This window comes from Ambystoma mexicanum, chromosome 6q, assembly GCF_040938575.1.
Source record: "Ambystoma mexicanum isolate Mex_15411 chromosome 6q, UKY_AmexF1_1, whole genome shotgun sequence".
Taxonomy (NCBI): Eukaryota; Metazoa; Chordata; class Amphibia; order Caudata; family Ambystomatidae; genus Ambystoma; species Ambystoma mexicanum.
Genome location: NC_090937.1, coordinates 1,633,819,537 through 1,633,835,047, shown reverse-complemented (window position 1 = coordinate 1,633,835,047; position 15,511 = coordinate 1,633,819,537).

Below are 15,511 nucleotides of genomic sequence, written 5' to 3'. Positions count from 1 at the left end.
GACCGCAAAATCGCTATAAGCTGGAGGGTCTGCCTGTGAGCTGTTCCGATCACTTGTTGGTAAGCTTCCAATTACTGTGTCTATCCCAGTCTCTACTGTTACTTACTAATGAGCAACTGCATCATCGAAAAAGGGACCTTGATTGTATTTTAGCAATGACCTTGTGCAGGATCTATCTCATCTACAATCGACTATGGACTGTACCGAACACTATTTTAATTTGATGACAGGCCTGCAAAATAATTGCAATCGCATTGAGCCATTAAAAGTTATTAAGGAAAATAAAAGGAAAAATAACAAGTGGTTTAATGAAAACTTGAATAATCTGAAATGACAATATAGAAAAAAAGAGAACCTTTGGCTCAAATCAAGAGACGAACCTAATCGTGTGGTAGTCAAATTAGCTTTGGATACTTACAAATGAGATATTATGCTCGCTAAATCCTTAGCATTGCAAAAACATATTGACTTAGCAGAAAATAGACCCAAAGTACTATTTTGTGCAATAAAAAGCTTCTCTAGTCCCGAGAATATTAACTCTCGCCTTCCAGCATCAGCCACTTTGGCCAATGAGCTTAATTGCTTCTTTCAAGAGAAAATCAATATCATTCGAGATAACATGAATGTCTGCCCGGCTGAGACTGAAGGTAGCTCAAGCATTTCTAATTCCCTACATCCATCCAGGTCATGCTCTAAATTATTTTTTTCTCCCTTTGGGATTGATGAAATTACTGATCTTTTAGGAAAACTGAAACTCAATAACTTTAGTTATGATCCGATCCTGGCATACCTGGCCAAACAGCATGCCACGGCACCTAGTGCATCAATACAAACTATGGTGAATGCTTCAATATTGCAGAACTGTGTTCCCCAAGAACTAACAAAAAAAATCTTACACCACTGTTAAAAAAACAAACATTGGATCATAAAGTCCTCTCCAACTATCATCCTAGATCCGGCCTGTTATGGCCCGCTAAGATTTTGGAGAAAGTGGCGACAAAACAACTTCAGACTTTTGTAGATGAACATGGGGTTCTTGATTGTTTTCAGTCGGGTTTCAGGCCAGGTCATGGCACTGAGACAGCTCTGGTGTCAGTCTGGGACGACCTGTTGGGGGCCGCCGACGAAGGAACTGTTAGCATGCTTGTCATGCTGGACTTGTCGGAGGCCTTCGACACTGGAAATTTTGAGACCCTCATTGCAAGGCTATCTTCAGTGACACAGATTTCAGACGAGGCACTAAAATGGTTTGTGTCATTTTTGACCGACCGCACCCAGCAGGTAAAAATGGGTGCTTATGTTCTCAATGTCATTCCTGTTGTGTGTGGGTACTTCAGGGGTCCTGGTTCTCGCCTCTGTTGTTTAATATTTACATTCGAACACTGCTTAACATATTCACTGAATTCGGTCTGTCATACCACTCATGCGCAGATGACATCCACATTTATGTGCGACTCCATCAGCTACAGGAAGAGATGAATTTGGTTTTGTCTTGTGCTAGTAAGATTACGAGCTGCATGCTAGAAAATAAACTCCAGAGGAATCCATCAAAAACAGAGGTCATTGTGCTGGGTCCCAAGAAATTGCGACGAAATATGGTTCAAAACACCCAGTGCCCCTCTCTATTTGGTGCTCCCATAAGATATTCAGATGCAGTGAAGAACCTGGGTTGTATTTGGCAGTCAAGTAGGGACTGCAACTCCCAGGTCAGTCAAATAATTAAATCAGCATATTTTATATAATCTGAGACTCCTAAAACCTGTTATCTCTCTGACTGCAGAGAAGGTCCGACCAACATTGGTTGGAATACTTACCAATGCGAGACTGGATTACTGCATTGCCGTCCTTATGGGGGCTCACATCTTTCAAATGAAAAGATTGTAGGTCGCTCAAACTTCCGCCATCAGACTTATCTTCTCGTTATCCAGAAGAACAGCAATCTCCCAATATCGAACACATTTTCAGCGGCTTCCGGTTCATCAGAGAGTCCCGTTTAAGGTACTCTGTCTTATGTTCAAGTGTATTCGTGGGATGGCACCGGCGACACCTGTGCTCTACAGACCAGCACCTCCTGCAGGTCCCATTGGTTAGAACTACTACATGCGGTGAGAGACGGTATTCTGCCTTTGGCCCCTGAGCCTGGGACGCTCTCCCTTTGGAGCTCTGACGTATTAACTTATTTTTAGGAAACAACTAAAAACCCATCGGTTTGCATATATTTGACTTATCTTGCATAGGTCAGCTTTTAAGTCAGTGCGACGCAGTAACACATTGATTAACTGATATCTGCACCTAGATGCATTCTTTGCCTGGCCCCTCTGGGGTATGCATGTTACAAATAAGAAAATCAAATCAATCACTCAACCCTCACTCTTTACCCCCAACCATACTCCACTCTTTACCCCCAACCTACCCCCACTCATTATATAGCCACCCACTCTACCCCCAGTCTCTCGACTCCCACCAACCCAACACCCACTTTCTCTACCCCCACTCATCCACCTTACCAAACTCTCTATAACACCACCCACCCTACCAACTCTCACTACCCCATCCACCCAGCCTACCAAAGGGGGGGGCAGCGAGGGAGGAGGTAAAAGGCCTGGCATAGAAAGGTGGGCCGATGGGGGCCATGCAGACCTAGTGACGGTGAGATGGAGTGGTGGGGGGCACTGCCGGGCCACCATCGTACCAGGCATGGACCTGGGGTGGAGCTGTTAAGGGCTGCAAAGTGAAGTCAAAGCTTGGTGAAGCGAGCTGCAGTGAGAGGCCTGTAAGGAGGAGCTGGGCTACGACGCAAGACAGAGAAAGAGGACTGGTGAGGTGAGGAATCCTAACAAAGGCAGGCAGCAGAAACAGGGGAGGAGCCAAACTTGGCATACGGAGGCCAGTGCCATAGTAACTGTAGCAGGAGATTGATTGGGAGCATGCAGCAAAGTAAAGCCTGAATAAAGGGTCCAATATATAATAAAAAAGAGAGAAAAAAAGTGCCTGCTGGAGCGTGCATGGAGAAGAACTAGAGCAATAGCAGCATCTGGCAGGGAATAAAGGGAAAAAGAAGAAAATGGCTGCAAAGAAAACCACAAGTTAGTAGTGTGCTAAGAGGCAGGCTGAAGGGAAGAGGTGAGGAGGACCTTGCATGGAAGCCACAATACAGTAGGCATATGTGATTGCACAAGCAAGAATATAGGAGTGAAGACGGTAGCTGGAAAATTAATAAACCTGGCAGCAAGGAATAACGCAGGAGTGCAGCAGGCTGAGGAAACAGGGGACGGCTGAGAAAGACCAATAAGAGGGGAGCAGGTAGTGGCTTAACGGAGGCTGTGAGTACCCATATAAGAACAAGGGTTGATACCGCTAGGCAAGGATAGTGCTGAGCGAAAGAAAAGTACTGTCAGAAGAGGCTGCTTGAGCAGCGATCGCACTATGAGGATAAGAGAGGACTAGGCAGCATTGGACGGTTGAAGAGGAGGTCCTGGCCCTGCACAATGGAGCTTCAATGACTGGAATCGGGTGGCTCTCTACAGGGGGAGCTGAAGTTAGACCTCCTCTTGCAGCAATTCACAAAGCTGAGTGAAGTGGTAACGGGCATGGACGCAAGAGTGAGGGACACACATGGAGAGGCGGTGAGTGTGAGAGCAGAAATGAATAGGTTCACATACATGCTGTGGAAGTGGGGAGTGAGTGGGAAAAGTCAAAGAAGTGGCAGATAAGGTATTTGTCCTGCAGGCGCAGGTAGGTCTATTGAAAGCAGCTAATAATGACCTGGAGGACAGGAGGAGACGTTTTAACCTGCGCTTCTTTGGTTTTCTGGAATCGGTGGAGAGGGCAGACCCTATGGGCGTCCTAGAGACTTGGATACCAGCCAACATACCAGTGAAGTTTCACAGGACATTGGCAATACAAAGAGCGCATAGGGTGAGCAGAAGGAATGGAAGCAACCCTATAGCACCGAGACATGTGATTGCCTGCTTTGTGCACTTTCCACATGTTCGCCAGATATTGTTGGTGGTTAAAAACAAAGCTCCATTAATGTGGGAAGGGCAAAGAATCTATATATCGCCCGACTTCTCCAAGGAAGACGTTGGAAGCAAGGAAATGGTTCCTGAGCATGAGATCAGCGACGAGGTAGTGGGACTTACGATAATGGCTGTTGGAGCTCGGCAAGATGCTCATGATGAAAGACCAGAAGACGGGGACCTTTAAAGAGCTGTCTGAGATCTGGGACTTCTTGCAGGAGTTGGAGATGCATGAGATGGACACGCCATTGTCCGAAATTACTGGTGGACAGAAGAAGGACAGGCAACTATCAGAAGGAGCACTGGGAAGGGAGACGAGAGGGAGGGGCGTAGAGAGGCCAATGAGTGTGTCGTAAACTGATGAATGACAAACAGTCACAGAGAGATATCCCAGACTTCGACAGGCTAAAATAAAAGTTCAGATTGCCATTGAAGGACTGAGAGTGGACCTGAGAAGTTAAGCGGGGGGTCTGGAGAGCTGGGAGTACAAAGAGGTGTGGATATTGTGAACTGAGAATGACCAGGGATGAGAAGGGTGCTCAGGTGAAGTGGAGGTGGCCTCTCCCAGATTGGATGTATAAACAAAGTGGCAAGGGGTGGTGAGGTGGGAAGGGGGGGGTGTGAGCTTGATGTGCACGGCTGGACACACACCAGAGAAAGATGTAACAAGGGTAATGTGTGAATTGATCAGAAGGGGATTGATCCTGGGATGGGTCGAAGCAGCCGGATTGCCCCCATTAGAAGAGAAAAGGGATGTGTGGAGGTCTAGATCACTCGGCTTTATGTTGCTAATTTACAATGGTTTTGGTGGTTATGTAGTTCATGGTCACAACAGAGAGTGGGAGGAACTTTGTGCAGGGAGAGGAAGGGGGAGGGTGGCATAGGTCTGGTAAGTCCAGGATCCGACAGTAAGGTAATTCACGATTATGGGTAAAGGCCTCAGTGTTTTATCATTGAATGTTAATTGCCTTTGGCATTAAAATAAGAGGAAGAAGGTAGTCCAATATTTAGCCACAAAAATGTTGATATTCCGTTGCTGCAAGAGACGCATTTTAGCAAGCTGGAAGAGGCCACATTGCTCAGGAAGTGGATGGGGAAGGTCTAATATAGCAGCCTAGGAAAAGGAAGAAAGTGTGGAGTAGAAATCCTATTCCATAAGGCGATCCAAGTCAGGACCATGAACATTTGGGAGGATGAAGGAAGGAGGATTGTCGCAATGAAAGCACATATAGGGAACAATAGCATAGTTATTGGCTCGACTTATGCTCCCACTGCGGATAAGCAAGGCTTCTTTACTGATCTTTACAAAGTGGTAGCAGAAACGGAGCGAGGCCCGGTGCTACTAGGGGGTGTGGGGTGGAATTTACTGATTGACCCTTTCCTAGACAAATCTGCAAACCCCTGGGACGGGAATGCAAAGGATAGGGAACACTGGTGGCAATTGATGATGGATTATGGGCTGTGTGTTCCCTGGAGGCTGCTTAATCCCTCATGCAGAAACTGCACGTTCACGTTGTGTGTGCATGGTACGAGGCCCAGTACTGATTATTTCTTGTTAGCTAGAGCGGCCCACACTATAATGCAGTGCGACATTATGCAGGGAGGGGTGTCAGATAATGAGGCAATTAGTCTACTTCTGGACATGGCGCAAGTCAGCCAATGGGCAAGAGATGGAGAATGAACACTAGTTTGGTCAACAGCGTGCAACAAACAAGCCCATAAGGATATGGTGTAGGAGTACCTGGCTCTGAATGCGGGATCAGTTTGTGGGTAGCAGGAAAGGCTTAAATAAGGGGGACTGCTGGTGCAGAAGAGCGCAAGGCGGAAGAGAGAGGAAAGAGATAGACAGGTGTGGTTGGAAAAGAAGGTGGCTTGTTTGTCAGGCCTTTATGATAAGACACCTTCTAGTGCGAATCTACTGGTAGTTAGAAGAGCTAGGTATGAGATGAATGCGCTGTTCACCAAAAAAGCAGGATATTTTCTGTTCCGCTTGAAAGTGACCCATAATCAACAGGCGGGAAAGGCGGGGCTCCTGCTAGCGGCCCATTCAAGCAAAGGGAGGAGCAGACGATGATTGCTTTAATGAGGAGGGAGGCCATGGGTGAGGGCACTACAGACCCGCGCGAGATAGGGGAAGAGTTCTGTGATTTTTATGAAGATTTATATACAGTGGAAGCACCCACAGACAGGCAAGAAGAGGACAGAGTCATGGGGGCCATATCCTTTACTACCCTGAGTAGTGAGAACAGAAGTGTGCCGGGAGGTCCGTTCTCAGTGGAGGAGGTTCGAGGAGCACTACATGAAATGAGTGCAGCTACATCCCTGTCACAGGAGTTTTATAAGGTGGATCGTACCAAGATTGCAGAAATATTGACACAGTTCTATACTGAGGCAGTGGACGAAGGTGCGCTTCTTCCGAAATTCAACAGGGCACTGATAACAGTGCTACCCAAGCCGGGGCGAAGCCCAGTTGGTTGCAGCAGCTATCAACCAATATCATTGATTAATGCTGACATAAAGATTCTGGCCAAGGTGTTAGCAAGACGACTTTGACAGGTTATCACGAAGCTAGTACATGAAACAGAGGTAGGGAATATGCCGGGGTGCCTGGCAAGAAATATGGCAGGAGAGGGCAGGAAGTCCTGGGTTGCTGCTATCCCTTGACACAGAGAAAGCGTTTGACAGGGTAGAGCGGGGGCACCTGTTTAGAATGCTACAGCGCTTTGATTAGGGGAGGAATACATCAGGAAGGTCAAGCTGCTATATTCTCAACCGAGTGAGAGAGTGAATGCAGCCGGGCCCTTCAAGATCACGAGAGGAACGAGGCAAGGTTGCCCACTATCACCACTGTTGTTTACGTTAGCACTGGAGCCTCTGTCCACAGCTATTAGAGAGAACAGGGATGCAGATGCCAGTGGGGAGACGAAAGCTCTCGTTTATGCAGATGACATCATGCTTACATTGGCAAACCCTAGGGCTCCCATAGCAGCCTTTATACAGGTAGTGAAACTCTTCTCCACATTTACAGTTAATAAGATAAACTGGGATAAGTGTGAAGCGATGCCGCTAAATACAAATACCGTGAAGGACGTGTTTTAGATCATAGCTTTTGCTGGGTAAGTAGCGAGGAATGAAAAACCTAGGGGTGAACCTTAACCAAGGCCAGGTGGATATTGTCAAAGACAATACTGAGAGGGTGTGGAACAACATTGAGGTGCAAATGGTCAAATGGAAGTCTCTGAACCCGTCCATCTGGGTGAGAGTGCAGATTATAAAGATGACACTTGTGGCAAGGCTTCCTCTGTAAATCCCACCTATACTCACGAGGGAGATACTGAGGGGAGTCGAGGATTTTGTATGTGGGAGCATGAGGCCGAGGCTCAAGCTAGACACACTACAGGCCCCGCTGATGGCGGGGGGGGGGATGGGGCATAATCTACCTGATGTGGAATTATACAACTTGGCGCAGCAGGTTTCTCAAGTAGCAGCCCTTAAAGGGGAGTTAGAGGAAATGCCAACATGGGCAAGGATAGAGAGGAGTATAAGTAATTTGGAGGGGATGGCAGTGATATATAACGGAATGGGTAAGGGCTCAAGGCACCCGATTATTCGGTCCACGACAAAGGCATGGGAGCATGCACACTCCCTGCCCAAAGTGGATGGCTACTAGCACCAGAAGGCCCCAATCTGGAATAACAGGGCCATTAGAGTCGGAGGGCAAGGCATAGCATGGGCAGAGTGGGCAACAAAGGGAATAAGGTGTCTTCAGGATATTTTTGATGGGGATAGCCTCCTTAGCCATGAGGAACTAGTAGCCAATTTCAGGTTGGGTCCCAGTACACAGTGGCAAAATATGCCGCTTCGGCACAGTGTGGCGGTGACACGAAAAGGCCTGGGCAGTGCGCTAGAAAGCTCTAGAGTGGCTGCAGTGATTGAGCGCAGGGAGTGGAGCAAGTGGGGGCTCTATGTACAGGACTAAGGGATTGCATGTATGGAGACAGGACAAGAGAAGGGCTAGTGAAAAGGTGGCAGGGGCTGCTGGGAATGCAGATTAGTGAAGAGGCAGCAAAATGTTATATGGAAAATCATGCCACGGGGAGTGGGGAGGTGTGGTTGAAGCTAACACAGTTAATTATGCAAGGGTGGTACTGGACTCCCAAACGGCTGCAGAGGACAGAGCTTAGCCAGTAAGCCAAAGTGTTGGAGGTGCGCCGCACAAGGCGCTGACATCTTACATGTGATATGGGCCTGCCCAAAGACACAAGTATTCTGGACAGATTTATATGGCCTGATGCAGGAAACGCTGGGGAGAAGGCTACGGCTTGCCCCAGAGCTATGTGTACTAGGAGACATGTTGCAGGAAGAGGTCCTTACCATTCAGGAAAAGAAGTGGCTTAGCACAGCGCTTCTTGTGGCTAAACAAGGTATATTGAGTCTATGGGGCACGCCAAAGACACCGGGCGCAGCAACGTGGGAACGGAAAATGACCTGGCGACCTATGAAAGACTGATATACAGGATGCAAGATAGGGAAGAAGAATTCATGCACACCTGGGGCAGGCACTTGACTAGAATGAGGGAGATGCTGACAGGAAATGCATTGGGAGACTCACTACGGGGCACCTGGAACAGATAGGTTGGGTTATGAAGGGGGAAGGAGACTTTCTTGGAGGAGGGCCAGAGGAGGGCATGTGCCTCACCATAGGTATATAGGACATATAGACCTGGACCCCACAGAAAATGGAAGCAAGGGAGAGAAGGATAGATCTCTACTCTCTTTAGTTGACCATAGTTAAGTAGTTAGTTGAGGCTCCCCTCAGTTACAGGGTGGTGGTTGTTGGTTTCTGGTTGATTGCGAGTCTCTACAGTTACATACTCAGTCCATGTAGGTCTCTGGTACCATGGTTAGTTTCCTTGCACCTCACTTTACATTCACCCTGGCTTCCCCCTCATCTCTGCTTATTCGCCCCTTTGTCGACTCATTTTCTTGTTCACTCACTTCTTACACAAGTGCAGGACAAGAATAACCCTGTGGGGCGCTTGGGGCAGAGCTCGTACCTACCATGATGCCATGCATGAGAGGTGCTGAATGCAGTAAAGCAGGAATTGAGGGTGGACAGTGCTAGGCCTGAGAGGGGGGGCTGATGAGGACCGAAGGCAACAATGGCTGGGATGAACACTTGTGAGGGACTGGTGCTGATGAAGAATAGATCAGCTTGTTTGTTTAATAAGAAGTCATTGGAACATTACCACACAGCTGGGTTGTTACCCACTTATCTACTCTTGTGTTGCGTGAGGTCGGTTATCTCCCCTGTCATGCATGACATGTTTTATCTCATCTGTTGGTGACTTAAAGCTGGAAATAGGGGGGCAAGAAGGAGATGAAGAGGAGGGAGAAGGTCTAAAGGAGAATTGCTAGAAAAGGAACAAGGAACACGCGAAGAAGGGGCTGGTTGCAGAATGTGGGGTAAGAATCATTGTTGGGAGGGTCTTGTCCCGAAGATATGATGTAACTAAATGGATAGGATGTGTCAATGAACTGTGTGAAATGAATTGTGTCAATGGGTGGGAATAAGGGATTATTCTTATTATTATTATTCTTATTATTATTATTATTATTCTTTTACGGTTTTCTGGGTTCATGGTTTGTCAATGGACTGGGTATGGAGAGGTGTAATAATGATTGTACTGATCTATGAATTTTTATTAAAACGATAATGACAAAAAAGAAAATAACACAAATCACAATTCTTTACCTTCTAAAAGTTACACTTTAAGAAATAATTAGCTTTGGTCATTGAACATATTGATTGATGTAATGCTGTGCAATTTCGATTTTACTGTGTGCTTAAAAGGCTACCATTTTTTAAAAACATTTTTTCTATTATTATTTCACCCACACTTTAAAATAAACACATGGTGATTGAGCAGTTTGTTTTTCAGACCCCCCCTACTAAGGTCTGGGTTGGGGAAGTCTGACAGAAAAACTGGAATGATTTGGGGATTTGGGATTTTAGACCCCCGTCCACTGAAAGGCCTGTGGTGGGGAGGTAGGATGTAAGAAATTAGGGTTATTTGAGAATTTGGGAACCTCCCCCCACGTAAAGGCCTTGTTACATGAAAGGAAAGCTGGACAAAAAGATTGTACTGGTTTAAGAACAAGTACACCCCTCTTCGTTAAAGAAGTCAGGGTGTACAGGACAAAAAGCACTACCCAATGAAATTATGGGATATAGTTTTTCAGCGCACACTGGCAAGTGAACTTTGTTCATTTCGAATTTTAACAAAAATCATCCTGTAGTGTTCCACCAAATGGGGAATTAATTAAATTAATCTTTTTAGTTAAGTAGGCTATGGATTTACACAGTTATGCCCATCCCGTCCACTATAAAGTGAAAGAATTTAAGGCAAGCAAACTCCCCAACATTTGGTTTCCCAGGGCTCGGTTCTACTTACATAGACAGCCTCTGTTTAAAGTTCAGGAATGCCAACTGCATTTCAGGACACGCTGGAAAGAAAGGGCAGGGGTCTGATCACTCCACTCTCAAGGATGGCCTTCCACTCTCTACTATAGGACCCAGTCAGCTTTTAGGCCTTCCTAGAATAGATAGCTCCACCCAGATGCACTCTCAGCAATCTCCTCTGGTGTTTCCTTGCAGCTGACAGATGGTATATTTCAGCAGCCCTCCTGATGGAGAATTTCCACAGCTCTTCCTTCCTCCTAGTGGATTCCTCCGCATATAGCATCGATGACATCCTCAAGTTTATATTCTTGGAGAAGTACCTTGCAAGAGTTCTCGCAACTAGAATTGGACAGTTACCCTTCTCTCTAGTCCCAAATCCAGCCTCCCTCTCAGGATTGCGTTAGGGCTCTGGAGCAACATATAGCAATCCCCATTTGTTTTGTTTTGTTGGAAATCTAGTTACGTGGCAAAACTTCATAATTTTACTTGCAATTGCCATTATATATATATTTTCTGATTCAGCTAATCATGGGACAGTAAATGGGATGACAGCCAGGTCTGCTACATTTTGGATGGCAATGTGGCACTTTTCTGCCATTTTCACCAAGCGCATAACTGTTAAAAAAATGCAATTTACTTCCCATATTCCTAATTTTACCCTACACCCATTCACCAAACCCACATAAATAACAGAATATTTCTGACTTATGGTTGCTGTGAAAAAAGGCCTATATGATCATAGTTCTTTTAAATTAATTTTGTGTGGGACAAATATCAATTCTCCTGTCCCCAGGCTGTTTGTTCTCATAGGGCCCGCCTGTAACCAGAGTTTTTTTTTTATCAGTCTCTTGGTGTTGGAAGCCTGCTCTTTGAAGTTGGAGATTCAGTCTCCCTTAATTGTAGCCCCGTCTTCACACCTTCTGTCTACGTTCTGGTTATACTCCAGTCAAGGCCAGTTGTCCCTGCAGAGAGCCCAGCCATCAGGTGCAATACCTTTCAGAAAATCCACATTTTAGGGCATTTGTAAACACTAGGATGCCAGCCTTCCAGTGGGGGAGTTATTTGTGACATATGTCCCACAGCCAGCAAAAGGGTTTGCCTCTGGCCTACAGAAACTTTTCCATCAAAAATAAAGTTGGTTTTCATTTCAAATGTCTAATGATATGTTGCATGTGAAACATAATATACATTACTTTTTGTCAACTTGCACTATAGGCCTCATTACACGGTAGGCGGTAAGGGTTTACCGGTACTGGTAAGGGCATCGGTACCGGTAAACCCTTACCGCCTTACTACGAGGTCCCTTTGCGTGACCCGACCTTAATGGCTGGTTTTACCAGCCGATAAGGAACGGGCCCGCAAAGGGACATTAATGCTAATTACGGTACCGCAATTTGCGGTACCGTAATTACCTCCTTCCCCATTCCCATTGAGCCCTATGGGGGCAAAAATGGGAATGGGGAAGTGCCTTGGTGAATGGGGAATTACCACTCCCCTCTCACCTTGGAGTAGGTCGGTAATTCTGCCATCCACCAAGGCGGACACAGTAAAATACTGGCGGCAACCATGGTGCTAATAGCACCATGGTTACCGCCTACCGTGTAATGAGGCGCTATGTCTTTTTCCCCTGACATTTTTCTGTTAGTAGTGGTACATTTTTCACATTTAAACTGCAAACACACATGCAAAGCAGTTTTTGTGTCAGTGTTTCAAGTCATGTTTTTCATGTGAATGGGACCTTCAGTTTGGAGCCTTTAAATGCACCCCATATGCCCCTCCCCCCGTTCTTCCGTGACTCTTTGAAGGGGAAGAGCAGAGTGGGGTTTCATTAGGCGCCCCCTTTTTTCCCTTTATGTTCCTCTTTCTGTTGGAGCCCGTCAGGCTCAATTTCCTTCATTTGGGAGAGTGTACTTCAGTCTTGCCATCGGTCTCTGGGTTGGGGGTTCCAGCATGGAACCCCCTTTCGTCCTTCAGTAGGCCATGGGCACCTCAACCTCCCCTTCCATCTTTGGGTTGGAGGGTATGGCACGGCACCCACTATCCTTCCTTCTTTCCGGGGTACCTGCGGTTCTCACCAGACTCCCCTTTCTCCTTCAACCTGGAAATTAAGGATATCATCTATCCAACAAATACAAGAAAAAGAGGTTCAGTACTTTTTACTCTACAATATTTCCCCAGAGGATTTACATAGAATTGACAACAACAGCATACAAGCATTAAAAAAACATTTTCACCATTTCACAAAACACATTTTATTTATTTTTTTCCTTTTTACCATGAGCACCAAGGAATTTACTCCCTGTTATATATATATTTGTCTAAGTTTCCATCTGATTGTTCATCCTTCCTTTTCATTCTTCAGAGGGTTCTTCTCCTCGACTTTCATTTGGCTCCTCGATCAGTCGTAAATCGTGTCTGGGATGACAGCTTTTCAACTGATTGATGTGGATCAATTTTTCTTCTGTCTGTTCTCCTTTTGGGATGTGGAGATTGTAGGCAACAGGTGATATTTTAGCTACAATTTCAAAGGCACCACGCCACAATGAATGCAATTTCTGTTCCTTGCCATGATTCCTTTGAAAATTGTACAACTAAACATTGTCCCCTATTTCATACTCTTTCTTGGTGGTCTTTATATGAGAATAGGTCTTCATTGCTTCAGCTGACGTTTCTAAATTGCGCTGGGCATAAGCAAAAGCATCCTCTAGGTGCATCCTTAAATTTTCAATGTGCTCATGAGTAGTGGACGCCATTATTAGTGTCTGTGCTTGAGTTTGGTAGAGGAAATGCTGCGGTAACACCATTTTTCATACACCCATGAGCTCAAATGGAGACATCTTTGTGCATAAGATACTGTAGATCTAATAGCCATAAGGACAAGCAGTAATTAGATGTCCCAACTGGATCCAGAGTCTGCCACAAACATGTTTAAGATGCTCACAATTGTTTTGTTGTATATCCCCACTCCCCTGCTTGAGGTCGGCAGTAGGCAAAGCTGAGTTTTTTTTATAGCCATAGAATTTCCCACATATTCGTCATCACCTAACTGGTAAAATGGCTTCCTTGGTACGACTCAGTCTTTGTGGGGGATGAAATGAGAAAAGATGTGGCTGATCATTAGTGCCTTACAATTCGGGTCTGGAAGACATTCTACCCATTTGTGAACAAGCAACTCACAGTCAACATGTACTTGTTTCTTCCAGAAGTGTGAATCCCTGGCCCAAAGAATCGACTAGCAAATCTAACCAAAGTCAGTGTCATTCACTTTTTTGTAGATGAGCTCTGTGTGTGAGTGAACTGGGCTGAAAATGAGCACACACAAGACACACCTTTAGGTAAGCATCAAGGTCCTGGCCCATGTGTAGCCAGTAGGCAACTTTGTGCAAGATTTCTAATGTCATGTGAAACCTCCTATGACCAGCAATGGCCACGTCATGGGAGTGGTTCAACATCAGGCTTCAGAATGAAGTAGGTACCACCCACTCGTAACTGTCAGATAGAGCCCTCCTTACCAACAAACTGTCTTGGATCCAGAATATCTTGGAAAACTTCATCAACACCCAGAGATCCTCTTTGCCAGTAGAATGCGACTCTGTTAGAGGAAAGCATACAGGGTCTTCAATGTGTCAATAACATTTCCCACTGATCTGGTCCTCATTTGCATCTAGGGTATCTTTACTCCACTAAGCTGTCGAGAGTTCGCTCTTAGCACGAGTTGGTGACCTGGTGACTGCGGGAACTTGGATTTCCCGCCGTAGGGATTATGTTTCTATGAAATCCCCCTGCAGAGATCCAGTTTTAGCCAGCTGGTCAGCTAGGTAATTCCCAGACTTATCTGGCCCCTCTATCTTGCAATGACCTCTTATATTATTCCAATAGATGGTCATCTCCTTTGAGGTCATCAGATCGTCAATTGACTGGAGCAGTTTGCCATGCGCTAAGGGTTTGTTGTTGGCACAAACCATGCCACTATTCTTCCAATTAATCAGGTGCACCACAAACCCATTCCTGACATAATCAGAGTCAATGATTATGACCATTTAATTGAATTGGTGGTGCACTGCAGTGTGGATGGCTTGATAAACGGTCATCAACTCTTCAAATGGACTACTTCAGGGTGTTATTTTATAATCAGCAGAGGGTTCCGGGGTATAATTCACCCAGGAATTCCCAATGCCAGCCACCAGTTCTTTTTCCCCTTTGCCATCAACATGGTAGTAGCTGAAGGCAAGTCCCTTTTTATGCACACTCCAGAATAAAGACCACTCACTAGGGAAATAGGCCAGGAGATAGCGTTGCAAGGATAACAAGATTTATTAATGCAGAATACAAGTATCAGCAAAGGACTCTGCTGCTTGCAAGTGCCCGAACTTGTCTTGCTACAAACAGGGGCTTACAAACCCGAAAAAAATGTCATTATGTACAGTACTAATTGGTGCCACTGATTGGAGGCACCCAACGCGTCGGCCTGCTCCATAGGTGATGCCAGGCTGTAATTGGTTGGTTCTTTCCCATCAATCAAGATCCAAGTGGGTCAGTTGGGATACCCTAGTGGTGAAGGTCAGGGCACACATTACTATATTGTTTCATTTTAAACTGAACATGCTAAGCCTGGTTACTATATCATTGTGGCAGGCACCTGGGCAGCACGGGAAATTGTGCCAGGGGGAAGGGAGGATAAAATACAGTCACGCTGACCCACACATTCAGGGTTTCATTGATACCGCAGTACCCGCACTCCAGGTCTCCACCCAAGGTTTTTTTATCTTTAATTTATTCCTCCCTGTACCTCATGTTACCAGACATGTGTTTTCATACTTGAGGAAATACAGCTGCGCATGTTTAGAACTTCTATGGATCCCTGATTTATGTTGGAACAGGGGGGTCACCTGCTTATCGGGGAAGGCAAGGTGTGGTGGACGGGTCAGTGGTGAGGGGCTGCCTCCGGACTTGCTGGGTGGGGGTGAGAGGCCTACTGGCAGTTTAGTGGAGATGAATCCTGGTGTTGTCTCATGCACTTGCAGGGTTC